A 16,390-nucleotide genomic window follows, 5' to 3' on the forward strand; every position below is an offset into this window, starting at 1 on the left:
TGATCTTTAAGATCTATACATACTGGTTCTTTCTGTTCCTCAAATACACTTCATTTTTTTTCCATTATAGCTTTTAGTTCCCTCTGCCTGGAATGTTCTTCCTCTAGGTTAACTTTATCAGATCTCAATTCAAACAGTTACTTTGTCAGAGAAGGATTCCCTGATCACCCTATCCAACGAAGCTCTTCCCACAAAGTTCCTAGAAACAGTCAATAAGTTGTTTGCCAAATAATGAATGAAGGGTTAACGTATCTGCCAAAGTACAAATACCCACAGGGAACATAACTAGCTTGCACTAGGTTTCATCATTCCTTTCATAATACTTGCAAATGTATTTTTTGATATTACTACACCTTCAAAGGCACCACAGACGAACATTTAAAAAAAAAAAAAAAAAAAAAGGGATGTCCAAAGCTTGAGACACATTGGTTAAAAGAAAAAAAAAAAGATAGCAGGCATTGCAATATTAATAATAGAATAATTCAAAGTTATTTCTTTTTTCTTTTCTTTCTCCCCTACTCCTGCCCCAACCCCATACTGGGGATTAAACCTAGAAGCACTTTACCACCGATCTACATTCCAGTCCTTTTTATTTTTTATTTTGAGGCAGGGTCTAAGTTGCAGAGGTTGGCCTCAAACTTGCAACACTCCGGCCACAAGCCTCCTGAGATGCTGGGATTATACGCATGTACCACTGCACCTGGCAATCATTGTTTTTTCAACCCATCTGGTACAGGAAAAAAACAGGTCTTTTAAGTAAAAATAATCACAATTTTACAAGATGAGAATGGTGGGAAGCTGAGAGAGTTCTCTGGTCTTAGCATTAAACTGATGTGGGCCTTTCCCAATGTGACGTGGAGTTGAGCAAAATGGAAAAGCTAGAGAGCTGAGCTCAAAAATATTGTTTCATTAAGAATTATGTATCTCCAGCTCAAAAAATAACCACTTTTATGTGTTTTTCCTATATTGTTTCTAAATAAATAAATGAATAACCACTATCCTATTACAAATAGAACCATTTAAGGCTATATAATTTTCTAGGTAGGTCAGACTCAGGATCAGTTCAGGTCAGTATTCTATTTCCAGTTTTGCATACTAGCATATAAAAAAGTTAAGGATAAAACAATTATTTTAAATTATCCAAGCCACTGTTTTTATCTACTAATACAACAACTGAAGAGCTGACCTTAGTTAAGTTTTACTATTCCTTTACTTCCCTAGTTAATTCAACATAATTTTTCTGGAAGAGTGAGCAATGTGGGACATTTAAGTGTTTTAGGAGATTTAAGATAAATTCTTAAGTTGACTTAAAGGAGGCCACAACCCTCTAGTGACTTTCTTCAAGTCGATTTCCAACAAAGACCACTGAAGTGTCAAATAAAACGATGGTTCTAACTTACATGGCAATTCTGTTGTTTCAGTTATAAAGCCATTAAAATTTTTCTTTACAGCAGAAACAAAAAAGGAAATAAAACTTATTTACAAATCCAGGTTAAAAATGAAGAAAAGGAACTAGACCAGATCAAGAATGTCAAATTCTTGCATACAATCACTGTTTATACATAAATTGAGGCAAATCTTATGCACTGGGTTAAGCAGAAACTTTAGGCTGGAGCTTTCAAACTGAGAATGGCTCCTATGGGGATGAGTTTCAAGTCTTTCTATCTGGAGATGAGATTCCAGGAGGAAAACAAGCACCTTAAAACATAATTTTTTTAGAAAATCGATTTTTCTTCAAAACAACAATGCCTAAATCTACCCACCTACAAAAATTTACCTGATGAAAATTTTCTAGAGTTAGGTGTGGTGATGGTTGTATAACTGTGTGCATATACTTAAAAAACCCACTAAATTTGGGGGCTAAGGGTGTATGTAGCTCAATAGTAGATCCCATGCTTAGCCCTAGGTTCAAACCAGTACCACAAAACAAAACAAACCTCCACCATTTTAAAGTAAACCTTTTAAAGAGCAAAACTTTAAAATATATGTATATATCTATACATATATAGGTAAAGATATATCTTTTTTTTTTTTTTTTAACAGTACTGGTAGTACTGGAATTGAACTCAGGGGTTCTCTTCTACAAAGCTACATCCCCAACTCTTCTTATTTTTTTTATTTTGAGACAGGGTTTTCTAAGTTGCCAAAACTGGCCTTGAACTTGTCATCTTCCTGCCTCAGTCTTCCAAGTATCTGGGATTACAGGCATGCATCATGATGCGTAACTTAAAGAGTAAATCTTTTACATTATGTGACACAGATCTCAATAAAGCCATTATATATAAATAAATAAGATAAAGCCTATGTACATTAACTTCAACAGAAATTTACCTACATACAGGTTATCCTTCACTCAAGTACGTGTGCACACTAGATGTACACTTGCAGTGGGGCAGGGCGGTTAGGGAATCAACATTAAGAAGACCAGTTGTGATGGGGCAAACCCAGAAGCAGCGTGCTTGGCTGCTCAACAGTACTCTGCATCTTCCTCTCATTGAAAGCCCTTACCAAGAGGTCATTTTACACGCACCCAGACTAGACCTTTGTAAGCCTCCTGGATACGTCAATAAGGTGAATGGCAGGAGTTGGTGGCAGCCCTGACTCCCCAGAGCCCCACTCAGGGTTCTGTGCTCTGCTCCTGGGGCTCCAACACAACTGCTGGGGGACAAGGACAGTTGTCACACCCAAACCTCTAAAGACCTCTTCTGAGTGAGTGCAATGAGCCACAGAGGGCACAGACCTAGCCAGGAAGATCCAGTCCACCTGGCTGATGCTGGTGCTGGGCCTCGTCTTGTTGCCTTTGGCCTTCAGAGTATCTACATGAAGATCCTGGTGAAAACTTTAGAGTGGGCCACATTACGAAATGAAAAATGAGCTGAGAAGGAGTTGGTTCTTAAAAATTCAGCTTCTGTTGGTATTATCCAAAGAGATGAGTCACCCATGGAAAAAGGGCTCTCTGGTCTTCGAGGAAGGGACTTTGAGCTGTCTGATATGTTTTATTTCTCCAAGAAGGGATTGGAAGCCCTTGTAGAAGATGAAGTGACCTGACCCAGAGGAGCTAGTGTCATGCAATCTCCTCACAAGAACCAACAATTTCCAGTACATCAGTCTCACTATGGTGTGGGTGCTGGGCATCATAGTACACTATTGTGTCCTACTACCTCTGAGGGTTACTCTGGCTTTTATTGGGATCAGTTTGCTGCTTACAGGAACTACACTGGTTGGGCAGTTGCCAGATAGCAGACTCAAAAACTGGCTGAGTGAACTGGTACATCTGACTTGCTGCCGGATCTGTGTGCGATCCCTCTCTGGCACCATTCATTATCATAACAAGTAGTGTAGACCCCAGAAGAGAGGCATTTGCGTTGCCAACCACACCTCTCCAATAGATGTTTTTATCTTGACAACAGATGGATGTTATGTTATGGTTGGTCGGGTTCATGGTGGATTGATGGGAATTATTCAGAGAGCTAAGGTCAAGGCTTGTCCACATGGTTTGAGCACTCAGAAATGAAGGATTGGTCCCTGGTAACTAAGAGACTAAAAGAACACATTGCTGATAAGAAAAAACTACCCATATTAATCTTTCTTGAAGGAACCTGCATCAACAATACTTCAGTTATGATATTTAAAAAGGGAGGCTTTGAAATTGGAGGAACCATACATTCAGTTGCAATTAAGTATAACCTTAAATTTGGGGATGCATTTTGGAACAGCAGTAAGTACAACAAAATGGGCTACTTGCTTCGCATGATGACCAGCTGGGCCATTGTCTGTGATGTGTGATACATTTCCCCCATGACAAAAGAGGAAGGAGAAGATGCAGTCCAGTTTGCTAACAGGGTTAAATCTGCTATTGCAGTACAAGGAGGACTGACTAAACTTCCCTGGGATGGAGGGCTGAAGAGAGCAAAGCTGAAGGACACCTTTCAGGAGGAACAGCAGAAGAATTACAGCAAAATGACTGTGGGCAATGGACCTCTCAACTTGGAATTAGACTGAGGCCACCCCTGATGCCACGCCCATAGATAAACTTGGCTTCTCAGAACTAACCTTAGAAGCGAAGTGTTTGTTTGTTTGGGGGGGGGGGGGGGGTTGGGGTTTTTTTATTTTTTTATTTTTTTATTTTTTTACCTTTGGAAACTGAGCCTTAAATTTTTTTAAGGGGGAAATAAACATTCCCTAATTCAATAGCATAAGCAATGTTTGATAGCAATATAATACCATGTGAATCTTGAGTATTATCTCTTCTGGTAACCATGTACAGAATGTGAACTGTCTTACCGTGAATATAAATAAATTTTATATATAGGAAAAAAAAATAAAGAAAGATCAGTTGTGCAGGGTGCATAGTGCCTGTAATCCCAGCAGCTCGGAGGCTGAGGCAGGAGAATCAAGAGTTCAAAGCCAGCTTCAGCAAGATTGAGGCTCTAAGCAACTCAATGAGACCCTGTCTCTAAATAAATACAAAGTAGGGCTAGGATGTGGCTCAGTGGCCAAGTGCCCCTGAGTTCAATCCTGTTATCCCGCCCCCCACAAAAAAAGACAATCAGTTGTGTGTGTGTGTCGTGTATGAGTATGTGTATGAAGAGGTGTTAATATTTTCTAATTTAATTATTAAATATTTCAGATATTCAAAAAAGCATAAAACAATCAGTGAGGAGGAATACAGGAAGATTCAACGTATTCATAATTTCTTTTAGTTTGTTTTGGTACTAGGCTTGAACCAAAGGCACTTTCCACTGAGTTACATCCCCAGTCCTTTTTATTTTTTATTTTGAGTTAAGCTGCTGAGAGTATACGTCACTAAGGCTGGCCTTGAACTTTGGATCCTCCTGCCTCAGCCTCCCAAGTTGGGATTACAGGTGTGCACCTCCATGCCCAGCCATAATTTCCCCTTTTTTTTTGGAACTGGGGATTGAACTCAGGGGCACTCAACAACTGAGCCACATCCCCAGCCCTATTTTGTATTTTACTTAGAGACAGGGTCTCATTGAGTTAGTGCCTTGCCATTGCCGAGACTGGCTTTGAACTCTCAGCCTCCTGAGCCACTAGGATAACAGTGCACACCACTGTGCCGGGCTCATAAATTTCCCACTTCTTAAACTGGGTGGTAGCTACAAGTAGCTATTTCCTGCCTTATTATTATAACTTAAAAGATACTTATAAAATGTGTTCTTTGGTATATAAACAAATTTTTGAAAGAAAACTGAAACATTATAAGTTAAAGAAATATGATGCATTCATTCTGTGGAACAAGTCAGTTCTTCTATAATGTGATACAGCATTCCTAAAAAATAACCTATGTAAATCTGCATAATAAAACTGCCTGGCTTATGGGGAAAATAAGGTTGGGGCCCAATATTGAAAAACTTTACCAGTGATATAAAAAAGGGAACCTAATAAAAATGGTAGCACATGTTTATATGTTAGATGGTTCATAAATACATAAATGCTATAATAAATGATACCTTACCTTGAAAAAACAAAAAACCTCAAGTTTGCTTGTGGAAGCGGGCCTTGAAAGATTATAGCTTGTGTGTTACTATGAAACAGCAGGAGGGTTATCTGAAGTTAACTGAAAGTTTTAACACCAGATGTTGATGAGTGCGACTCAACATACCAATAAGCTGAGATCCCATAAGATGTTAGAGGTTGCACTTGGGTGGCTTGTGTATTCAGCAGGGTGTAGTTTTGTACGCTCAGAAAGTCCCTAAATATAAACCAATTGCTTGGGAACAAATCTGTGTTTTCTTATAGCAAAACTGTTTTGCTCTAAGACTATAACTCAGTCATTATAAAGAATGAGCCAGCCTCAGCAAATAGCGGAGGCCCTGTCCCAAAATTAAAAGGGATGGTGAGGTGGCTAAATATTTAAGTGTCCCTGGGTTCAATCTCTAGTACCAAAAACAAACAAACAAAAAAAAGAATGTGCTGATATGGAAATAACTCTAAAATAAATTGTGAAATGAAACAAATGAAGATGCAGAGCAGTGTGCATATTTTCATTCCTTCTGTATAAACTAGGGGAAAGTGAAGAGAAAAAAAGAAATACTGAAGTATGTTTTCTTTATGCGTTGTTGGAGAAGAAAAGTCAAAATGATTAATAATATTTGCCTCTGGGTAGTGGACTTCCTTTTTTATTTTATTCTTGCTACAATGTTTGAACTTTCTAACCATATAAATGTGGTGTTTTGGGAGAGGAAAATGACAAAAGGACTAATCTGGGAGATGGATTATAGGTGTCTACATATCTCTATTTTCTCTTTATGTAAAAAGCAAAAACAAAAACAAAAACAAAACAAAAAGAACTACAGTATGTGGAACAACTGGAACTCTCATGTACTGGTGGTAGGAACATAAAACAGTACAGCCACTTTGGAAAAAAATTTGGCAATTTCTTTAACATACCTCTATCCTATGACCCAGTCATTCCACTCCTGGGTATTTACTCAGAGAGAAATAAACGTGTATGTCCATGTAAGAACTTGTACACAAATGTTCACAGCAACTCTATTTACAATAGTGAAAAAACCAGAAACACCACTTTAGACATTTGAAGCGGGAGGATGGATCACTTAAGCACAGAAGTTCAAGATCAGCTGAGCAACATAGCAAGACCCCAACTCAAAAAAAAAAAAAAAAAAAAAAAAAACCACAGGAGGACACAGTGATAGATTGGGGTTGGGAATGTAGTGGTAGAACATGTGTTTAGCATGCAAGAGGCCCTGGGTTCAATCCCCAGAACCAGACACACACTTTGAAACAACCCCAAAGTCCATTAATGTGAGAATGAATGAAGTAAATTGCAATATATTTGTATAATGAAATATTATAAACCAAAAAAGGAATGAATACATGCAATAACTACTGATACATGCAATAACATGAATTAATCTAAAAATTATATTGGGTAAAAGAAGTCAGTTTTTAAGAAAAAATAAAATATACTAAGCTGAGTGTTGTGGCATACTCCTGTAATTCCAGCTATTCATGAGGCTAACACAGGACTGCAAGCTGGGAGGCCAGCCTCAACAACTTGACAACACCCTGTCTCAAAAAAAAAAAAAAACACTGGAGATGTAGCTCAGTGGTAGAGTGCTTGCCTACCATGTGCAAGACTCTGGGTTCTATCCCTGTCATTCCTGCCCACCAAAATATATACTACATGATTCCATTTATATAAAATGCAAGGAAGTCTAGCGTGAAGGAAAAGCTGACCAGTGGCTGCTTGTGGGGGAGGGGATAAGGATAAGGAGAAAGGAGAGTTTTCAGAGGGGCATGAGGATACGTTGGAGAGGATGGATGTTTACTATCTTGACTGTGGTGATACATTCACAGACATATAATTATATCAAAATTTTAAAAACTGTGCATTCTATATATGTGCAGTTTGTGACATGACAACTGTACCCCAACAAAGTTGTTCACACATACACAACACTTTTAAACACAACATGACAAAATGTTTAATAACACACAATAGGAACCCTTATACATTTTTGGCAAAATAAAACAGTGCAGCCGTAATGAGAGGTTTGGTGTTTTCTCAAAAGTTAAACACAGAATTACCATGTGAACTAGCAACTCTACTCCTAGATATGTATTCAAAAAAAAAAAGAAAAAAAAGAAAACATATGTCCTTATAAAATCAGTATATGAATATTTTTACACATCATTTATAATAGCATTATTTATAATAGCTAAAAAGTAGAAACAACCCAAATGCCCATCTACTGATGAATGGTAAGGAAAATGTGGTATATTCCTACAATTGAATATTATTGAGCAATAAGAAGAAAGTACTGATACATGCTATAAAATGGATGAACACTGAAAACACTACTAAGTAAAAGAAGCCACCTGTTATAGATTATACTTACATGAAATGTGTAGAAACAGGTAAATACGCAGACACAGAAAGTGGGTGCCAGGGAATGAGGGAAGGGGGGGAATTAGCACTGCTAACAGGCAGAGGGTTTCTTTTTGGAGTGATAAGAAATGTCATGGAATTAGATACTGGTTTTGGTTGCACAAGCTCATGAATATAGTAAAATCTCAAAAATTCTACACTTTAAAACTGTAATGTATACAGCTCAGTTTGTAGCACACTGCCCTGGGTTCAATCCCCAGCATTCCAAAAAAAAAAAAAAAAAAAAAACCCTCAGCAATGTGAATTTTATTTCAATTTAAAACTCTATCCATATGCTCAAATAAACAAATACTTAAAAACAAAATACAAAAAACAATCACCAATAAATCCCCAACTATGAATGGAAAACATTACAAGTAAAGTTGAATGTCCACGCACCATCCCTCAGCCTTCACCATTATATTAACAGTTCCCCTTCCACAGCCCACTCTACACACAAGCAGATCCAACAATCCTTGCCTAGGAAAACTAGTTCTTCTACCTCTGCAGGTCTAGTCACCAAAGTTCACATGCCTGAACATCTCACAATCACCTTCCAGAGAGTTCCAATTTCACCTTGACCTTCCCTACTTATCAAAATGCTCTTCATCCTTCAAGAATGAAATTAAATTCCAACTTATCTATAAAGTAAACTCTAGCCTTTCAAACTTTTTTTTTTTTTTTTTTAATGGTACTAGGGATTGAACCCAGGGGATTTACCAATAAATTACATTCACAATCCTTTTTAGATTTTTATTTTGAGACAGGATTGTTTGAGATAAGTTGTTGAGGGTCTAAGTTCCTGAGTCTGGTCTCCAACTTGTGAGCCTACTGTCTCAGGCTTCCAAGTCACTGGGATTTCAGGAGTGTGCCACCACTTCCAACCAGCTTTCAAAAACTTTTTCTTACTCCCACGTAAAGATGACCTGGGAATGATCTGGTGCATAAATGTTCTCTATGAGGTAAAAGTGCACCAGCCCTTCCCTCCAAAGGGCAGCAGTGTTGAAACAGATTGAAAGAGGACAGGAATAAATGCAGGGAGACAGAGGCCAATTTAAACAAGTGGTAATGAAGATTCAAACACACATCTGTGGTTGAATAAGAAGAGAGGGAGGCAGAGTATTTCTGAGTACCTACCCTAAGGAAACACTCTCAGGATAGAGTGATGTACATCAATTGTGGGCTGTACTCACAGATTTACAATTTAAATGTTAGTTCTCCTGTTTCCATATTGTCCATAATTTTAGTAAGTCCAAACTATAATGTATTCACTGAATAAATATGAAGGAATTTAAAACTATGAAAAATATATGAGGGAAGTTCTGCATACTTTATGTCATGGTACATATTTTTAACAAAGAACTTCCGAAAATCAGAAAAAGATGGACAGAGAACAGGAACAGAAATTTACAAACGGTCAATAAATAGTTCAAACACACTAGTAATCAAGGATTGAAATAAACAGACCATTTTTCATTTATCACATTTGGTTTTGAAACAGATGAAAAGATGGTATTGTGAAGCAGGGCTTTTTTTCCCCTAATTTACACTCATTGTCTTTTTTTGGGGGGAGGGGGCTGAACCCCAGGGCACTTAACCACTGAGCCACATCCCAGTCTTTATTATTTTGAGACAGGATCTTGCTAAACTGTGTAGGGCCTCACTAAGTTGCTGAAGCTTGCTATGAACTTGTGATTCTCCTGTCTCAGCTTCCCAAGCCTCTGGGATTACAAGGGTGTGCCAATAACTTCCTTACATCCCATCCATTTATTCTGTTCTCCCCCTCCCACTTCCAAAACTGTGGATAAACAAAAACCTCATGTTGTCAAATCCAACTGACAATCTTACTAAATATTTCAGAAGCACTGAAAAGAGGACAAATTCTATCTTCCAGAAACTCACTTCTTTTGGATTCCAAAGAGGAGATACCAGTTTCTCCATCCTTTGGCTCAACATTTTTCCGCTGGAAGTATTTGAGTGTCAAAGTTCTATTTGCTTCTCTCTCTCTACACTCTTTCCCTAAGTGACCTCACATAGTCCCATATCTTTGAATATCATCTGATCATTCCCAAATGTTCATCTCTAGTTCTACTAGTTCCCAGAGTTCCAAACCTGTGCATCCAACTACTTTCTCAACATACCAATTGTATAACTAATATGCATCTCAAATTTAACACATCCAAAATGGAACTCAGTTTTTTTCCCACCTCAAATCCCTCTCTTCCAGCTAGGCCAGCTGGGCACAACGGTGCACATCAAAATGCACTCAGAAGGCTGACACAGAAGGATCACAAGTTTCAGGTCTCACTAAGTTGCCCAACAATAAGTTGTCACTAAGTTGTCTCAAAAATAATAAAGAGCTAAGATGTAGATCAGTGGTAGAGTATATTAGGGTTCAATCACCAGCAATGCAAAAACATTTTTTTAAAAACCTAAAAAAAATTTTTTCCATCCTTTATCTTAGTAAATGACACCACTATGTACTCAGTTGCTCAAAACAAAACAAAACAAAAAAGCAGAGATTCCTTTCTTTCCTCACCAATTCACTTTCAAGTCTTGTTAATTCTACCTCTAAATTATTTTCTGATCTTTTTACTCTTTAGCATCTCCATTGCCATGGGCCTGGAAGAAGCTACTGTACAAACCATTGTAACTGATCTCCTAGCTCTGTTTCTCTACTTCTTCCTCCAAATAGCAGGCAGATTATGCTACTTCCCGTTTCAAAACCTTCTTAAAAAAAAAAAAGAACTAATCAGGGCACTGTCTGTTCCTATCTTTGAAAGTATACACAATAAAAAATATACACCCTATGGTAATTATCTCTAGACAGTAAAAACTACTTTTCCTAGTTTTGCATGTATTTTTAAATTCTGCAATGAACACTTTAAGAGAATGATACTGCTGAATACATGTAATATTATATGACATTTTTTACACGTTAATGAGAAAAAACAATGGAAAATATGGGTCAACTGTAACTCTTAAGAAACATGCTTAGACGAAAATACCAAGAAAGCATATATGTAAGAATGAAGTGTCAGGGCTGCAGGATTACTGTGATATTTTCCCTCCTCTACTTTCTTTTTTTTTTTAACCTAACTACACACATAATGGGGGGCAGGTTATGTTAAAAGCCTCATTGTCTTCTGCAATGTGGCCACAACCCATCGAGCCAGTCTTTCTTGGCAAGTCCCCTCTTTCCGAGGCTCCACTCCAACTCCGCACTGTCTCACACCTCCGGTGCTTCGACTCCGGCACCACGCCTGGAGTAATCCTCCACCTTCCTCAACCCTGCCCACCCTCCGGAGGCGAGGGGGCCAGCTGGGATGGCGACAGGTTGGAGGGACATTCCAGGATTCTTTTGGTAAATCCACAACTTGCTGGTGCCGGGGCCAAATCTTGTCTCCAATACCATCCGCGGGCCACCACGCTGTCCACACCGAAAGCTCGGCCACTTTGGCTCCAGAGAGCCATCAACCCCTAGGAGCGCGGCGCCCCTTTGAAAAGGACCCCTGCACACGCATGTCCGAATTACGGGTTCCCGCGCCGGCGGCTCGCCACCCCGCTCCCCAAGCCTCCCCCGGTCCCCTCCCCTCCGCGGCCTCGGGCTCCCCCAGCCCCGCCTCGGCCCGGCCTCCGCGCGGCCGGCGGGTGGAGGAGGGGCGCGCACGTGCCCGAGCCGCCCCCGCCCAGACAATGCCCGGGAGAGCGGGTCGCGCGCCGCCCGTCCACCCCGCTCCCGCCAGCACTCACCGTTCCTCCGGTCTGTGGCTGCAGCGCGGGCCCGCCGGGCGCCGCGAGAGGGCACGGGGAGGGGAAGGAGCGAGCGAAGCCCCGGGGAGCCGCCCCGCCACGAGGCCCAGCGACCCCGCAGCCCGCGGAAGCACACGGCTCGGCGGAGCCCGCTCGACCCGCTCCGCACCGCACGTCAGCAGCAGGGGCGGGGCGCGCGCGGCGCTGGCGGCGGGGACGCGCGGGCGGGGGGCGGGGCGAGTGGGGCGGGGCGGGTCCGGGTCTGCGGGGGCTAGTCCAGGCCGTGAGCCCGGCCGCGCGACCCAGCTGTCCGGACTGCGGGTGTGGGAGATGGCAGACGCCAGCATCCATCATTTTCCTGCCGAGAAGAGGGCGCCTTCTAGCCCCACGTTCGACAGAATATTCATTCTGCCGGCATTCGTGAGCTTCCGTGGGACGATAGTAACTGATTTCTGTGTGTGCGGTCTTGTGCCAACCTCTGTACTAGGTGGTAGGGGGACAAATAACTATAGCTTTAACTAACCCATTTTACAGATGCAGAAACCGAGGATCAAGCTGGCCCGGTGATGCCAACCTGTAGTCCGGGCTACTTGGAATGCTGAGGCAGAAGGAACATTTGAGCCCAAAAGTTGGAGCTCAGCCTGGGCAGCAAAGGGCGACCCCAGTGGAAAGAGAAAGAAGAGAAAAAGAACGAAAGAAGAAAGGAAGAAAGGCTCGAAAATATTGGGACTCAACATAGGTCACACAACTAGTGAGTGACTATCAAGTCCAGTTTTCCCCCTAAATATCTGAGGCCAATCATCTCATTCATTTTCCCTGGACCATCCTACTATCCAACTCCTCATCATTTCTGCCCAAGATGACAGTAGCTCCTGGCATTTTCAAGTCCCTGGACTTGATCCCCAGCACTGAAGGGGGAAAATAAAGACTAATAAGTCTCCCCAACTGATCTTCAGGAGCTACTTCTACCCCACTTCAGTTCTTTCTCTTCAGTATGTAGATATTTACTATTGGAGTTAGAGGATGGTTTTAGAGTTTGATTTCTTATTTTTCATACTTTCTTTACTTATGGTACCAATTGTTTGATGTATTTAATGCTTAATATGAATGCTTTAAAAGATACACTTCTAAATCAACAATAACATATCCAGTGCATTGCACTTAGTATGCACGCAAAAAATATTTGTGAAACGTGTGAACAGTAGGGCCAAGAACTTATTCAAAAGCTATTCATGATGAGGGAATAGAAGAATTTGTTACCCCTGGCTTTGTGACCTTAAGGTTTATTAAGGGTAAAAATAGATTAACAGTATTTGCTCAAAAAAATTACATATATATATTATAAATATATATATATATTTGGGGGATTACTGGGGATTGAACCCAGAGGCACTTTACCACTAAGTCACATCCCAGCCCTTTTTATTTTTTATTTTGAGATATGGTCTCACTAAGTTGCTGAGGTTGGCTTCAAACTTGCAATTCTCCTGCCTCAACCTCCCAAGTTGCTGGGATTGCAGGCTTATACCACCATGCCCAGCTGCTCAATAAATTTTTATGTGTTTCTATGCTTTATTGGGGCACTGTGTTCTGAGCACTTACATTAGTTAGGCACTGAGAGTGCTAAAGTGGACAGAGCTCCTGCCCTTGTAAAATTTAGTCTGATTATCATTTGACAGAGAAATAATCAAATCTGAACTGTCACGAAAGGATTCCTTGAGCCTTAAGCTAAAACTCAAAGAGAGAATAGGAATTGAGGAGATAAAAAGAAATTTGGAGGCTGGGTGGTAAAGCACTTGCTTAGCAAGCGCCAGACCCAGGGTTCACACCTCAGTACCCAATAAATAAATTCCGTGAATGAAGAGGTAAAGTGAGAGGTCACGATGAGTGTGTTGGAGTTCCTTTGCACTTGGAGGAATATGAATATGCAGCTAGAGGCCCAGGAAGCCCACTTTCCCTGCTCTAACTTGGAAGGCTACCCAGCTCTGGGAGAAGTCCCACACTGAGCAGGGCTCAGGAACAGACAATGGCATTGGGAGGAAAAGGAATGTGAGATAATGCTGCTGGTCTCTGCTGCTTGCAGGTGGTGCGCCAGAAATCCAGACTTCTCTGACTGCTCCCTGCCAGGCATGGAGAAAGTAGCATGATTGAGAGCCGTGGATAGACACTGTGTCAGGAGCCAGTTGATCCTAAAGCAAAGAGGCCTTGGGTATGGCTGGGTGACTGGAGTTTGCATCAAGGACAGGCAAAGCTGAAGGTGCCAGCAAAGCTGAAGTACTCCTAAGTCAGCTGGTGAGAGGAGCAGGGATAGGGTAGAAGGGGTGAAAGATGAGATTTCAGATCTGAAGGCACTGAAGCAACAGGTCATGAGCTGACTGACCAACCACCCTCAGCAGCTGATGCCACAAGGCAGTGGTAACCAGGAATGACAAGGCACATGGCAGCAGAAGCCAGTGAAAACCCACACCACAGTTCACAGTTGTGCACAGATCTGAGACCCTTCCTGCCACAGCCAGGAAGTTTCTCCTGGATCCCATCAGGCACCTTGGGAAGTCAAGGGAGAAGGGGGTAAGTTCTGATAGAACTGAAACTTTGAATTATTTACTGAAATGTTTTCTCCCAGATGAAACTGTTTTAGATCAGTGTTTAAGTCAACCTTTTCGCTGCTGCAACTAAAAGATCTGACCAGAACAATTTTAGGGGAGGAGAAGTTTATTTAGGGGCTCACCATTTCAGAGGTCTCAATCCATGGATAGCAGACTCTCTTCCTCAGAGCACAAGGTGAGGCTGAACATCATGGAGGAAGAGTGTGGAAGAGTGGAAGCAGGAAGCAGGAGAGCTCTCCACTTGCCAGATACAAATATGTACTCCAAAGCCATGCCCCCCAGAGCCCCACCTCCTCCAGTCACACCCCACTTGCCTTCAGTTACCACTCACTTAATCCCATCAGGTGATTAATTCACCAATTAGGTAAAGGCTATCCTAACCCAATCATTTTTCTCTGAACCTTCTTGCCTTGTCTCACACATGAGCTTTTGGGGGACATCGCATCCAAACCATAACAACCAGGGAAAAAACCACTGGCAAGTTGAAGCTTATCAAGTTGAAGGTTCTGGGAAGATCTGATGAGTGGTGCTGTCAACAATTGGTTATCAACAGGTAGCTCATAAGAGCTGGCGAGGTTACCATGGAAGAGCTAACATCCCTAACAGGAATGAGAGCCTATGAGAAAGCTTGTATCATTTAAAGAGAGATAGCATAGCTATAGTTTTTACACACGTGCATGCAGTGTGTACATTTCAATAACAAAGGTGTGCTATGTGAAGGAAATGAGCAGAGCCTTTAGAAAGCACATCGCAAGGGGAACAAATTTAACGTAATGATAGAAAAAGGCTCTTGAAAATATTAAGTGAAAGCTGAAAGAAGTAAGAGCTGTTGGGGAGGATTAAGCTCAGACAAAGTCGCTGGAAGGAACTCAGGGTTGCTTAAGCAAAATTGGAGTGCAAAAGATGGGACCGAGATTTCCGCAGTAGCAAGATAACACAAGTAGGTGGTGGCAAGATTTTGATCTTTTCTATAAGAGCAACAGGAAGTCATCGAAGAGTTTTGTTTGTCCCCACCCCTGCCTTTATGGGGATTTAATCCAAGGTTGCCCTACCACTGAGCTATACCCTCAGCCCCTGTTTATTTTTGAGACAGAGCCTCAATAAGTTCCTAAGGCTGGCCTCCAACTTGCAATTCTCCTGCCTCAGCCTTCCAAATTACTGGGATTACAGCCATGTGCCACCTTCCCTGGAACAAAAGTTTTTAAGCAGGAGTGACGTATTCAATTCACCTTTTAAAAAATATCACTTGCAGCAGAAAATGGATGGGGAGTGACTGCAAGGGTGTATGAACAAAAAAAGCAACTGGAAAATTTGTCCAAGTCAACTAGGTGGAAAAATGAGGTTGACTTACCCTAGGGCAGTGTAGGTAAGAGGGAGGGTGAGTGGATACAAGAACTGTAAATAGGACCGGGGTTGTGGCTTCAGTGGTGGAATGCGCTCGCCTAGCATGTGTGAGCACTGGGTTTGATTCTCAGCACCACATATAAATAAATAAAGTGCAGGTCCATCAACAACTAAAAAACATTAAAAAAAAAAAAAAAAAAAAAAAAAAAAAAAAAACGTAGACAAAATCCCAAAGACTTGGTGATAAAGAGACTGGAGAGGAGACAAGGGAGGGAAGGAAAGGGACTGGCCCCTGCTAAGCCTAATGGCCTTTAGAAAGTTGCCCCTTCCCTCCAAGCAGACTTGGCACTGCTTTGGGGCTTGACTAGTGGCTAGAGACGGATTTCAGGGCCTTTAGTTGGCCAGGCTCCCAACAGCACTTGCCTGCCACTTTGGAGGGTGGCCTTAGAGTGGAGGTCAGGAGGATGAGATGTCTCCCAGATCTCTATGACTTTGACAAATGGTGGGTAGTAGAATCATTTACTGAGATAGGAATCAAGAATCCCTTATGTGGAGCTGGGGATGTAGCTCAGTGGTAGAGCACCTATCTAACATGTAGAAGACCCTGGGTTTAATCCTGAGCACCACAAAAAGAAATTAAAAATCCATTTGGGACATTTTGGTTTGAGGGATCCATCTCAAATTAAACAAACATGTATCTGTGTATAGTATATGGCTCTGGGGCTCAGGGAAGAACTGACGGGTGGTGCTGTCAACAATCTGTTGTCAACAGGTG

General features: G+C 41.4%; 1 protein-coding gene and 1 pseudogene across 7 annotated transcripts in view; one reads left to right on the forward strand and one right to left on the reverse strand.

Annotated features, from left to right (window-relative positions):
* YEATS2 (YEATS domain containing 2) overlaps positions 1 to 11,813 on the reverse strand; it is a 112,695-nt gene extending 100,882 nt beyond the window's left edge. For 5 of the 6 annotated variants that reach the window (XM_079100689.1, XM_079100687.1, XM_079100688.1 and 2 more), the window contains exon 1: positions 11,666 to 11,813. The gene's annotated coding sequence lies outside the window, so the exon portion shown is untranslated. The remainder of the gene's footprint in view (positions 1 to 11,665) is intronic. The other variant, XM_079100690.1, reaches the window with a different exon arrangement.
* Positions 447 to 4,099, forward strand: LOC306638244 (glycerol-3-phosphate acyltransferase 3-like; annotated as a pseudogene). The gene has a single exon. The product of its transcript is annotated as a glycerol-3-phosphate acyltransferase 3-like (transcript).
* Positions 11,814 to 16,390: the final 4,577 nt, after the last annotated feature.

This window comes from Sciurus vulgaris (genome assembly GCF_902686455.1).
Source record: "Sciurus vulgaris genome assembly, chromosome: 10".
NCBI lineage: Eukaryota > Metazoa > Chordata > Mammalia > Rodentia > Sciuridae > Sciurus > Sciurus vulgaris.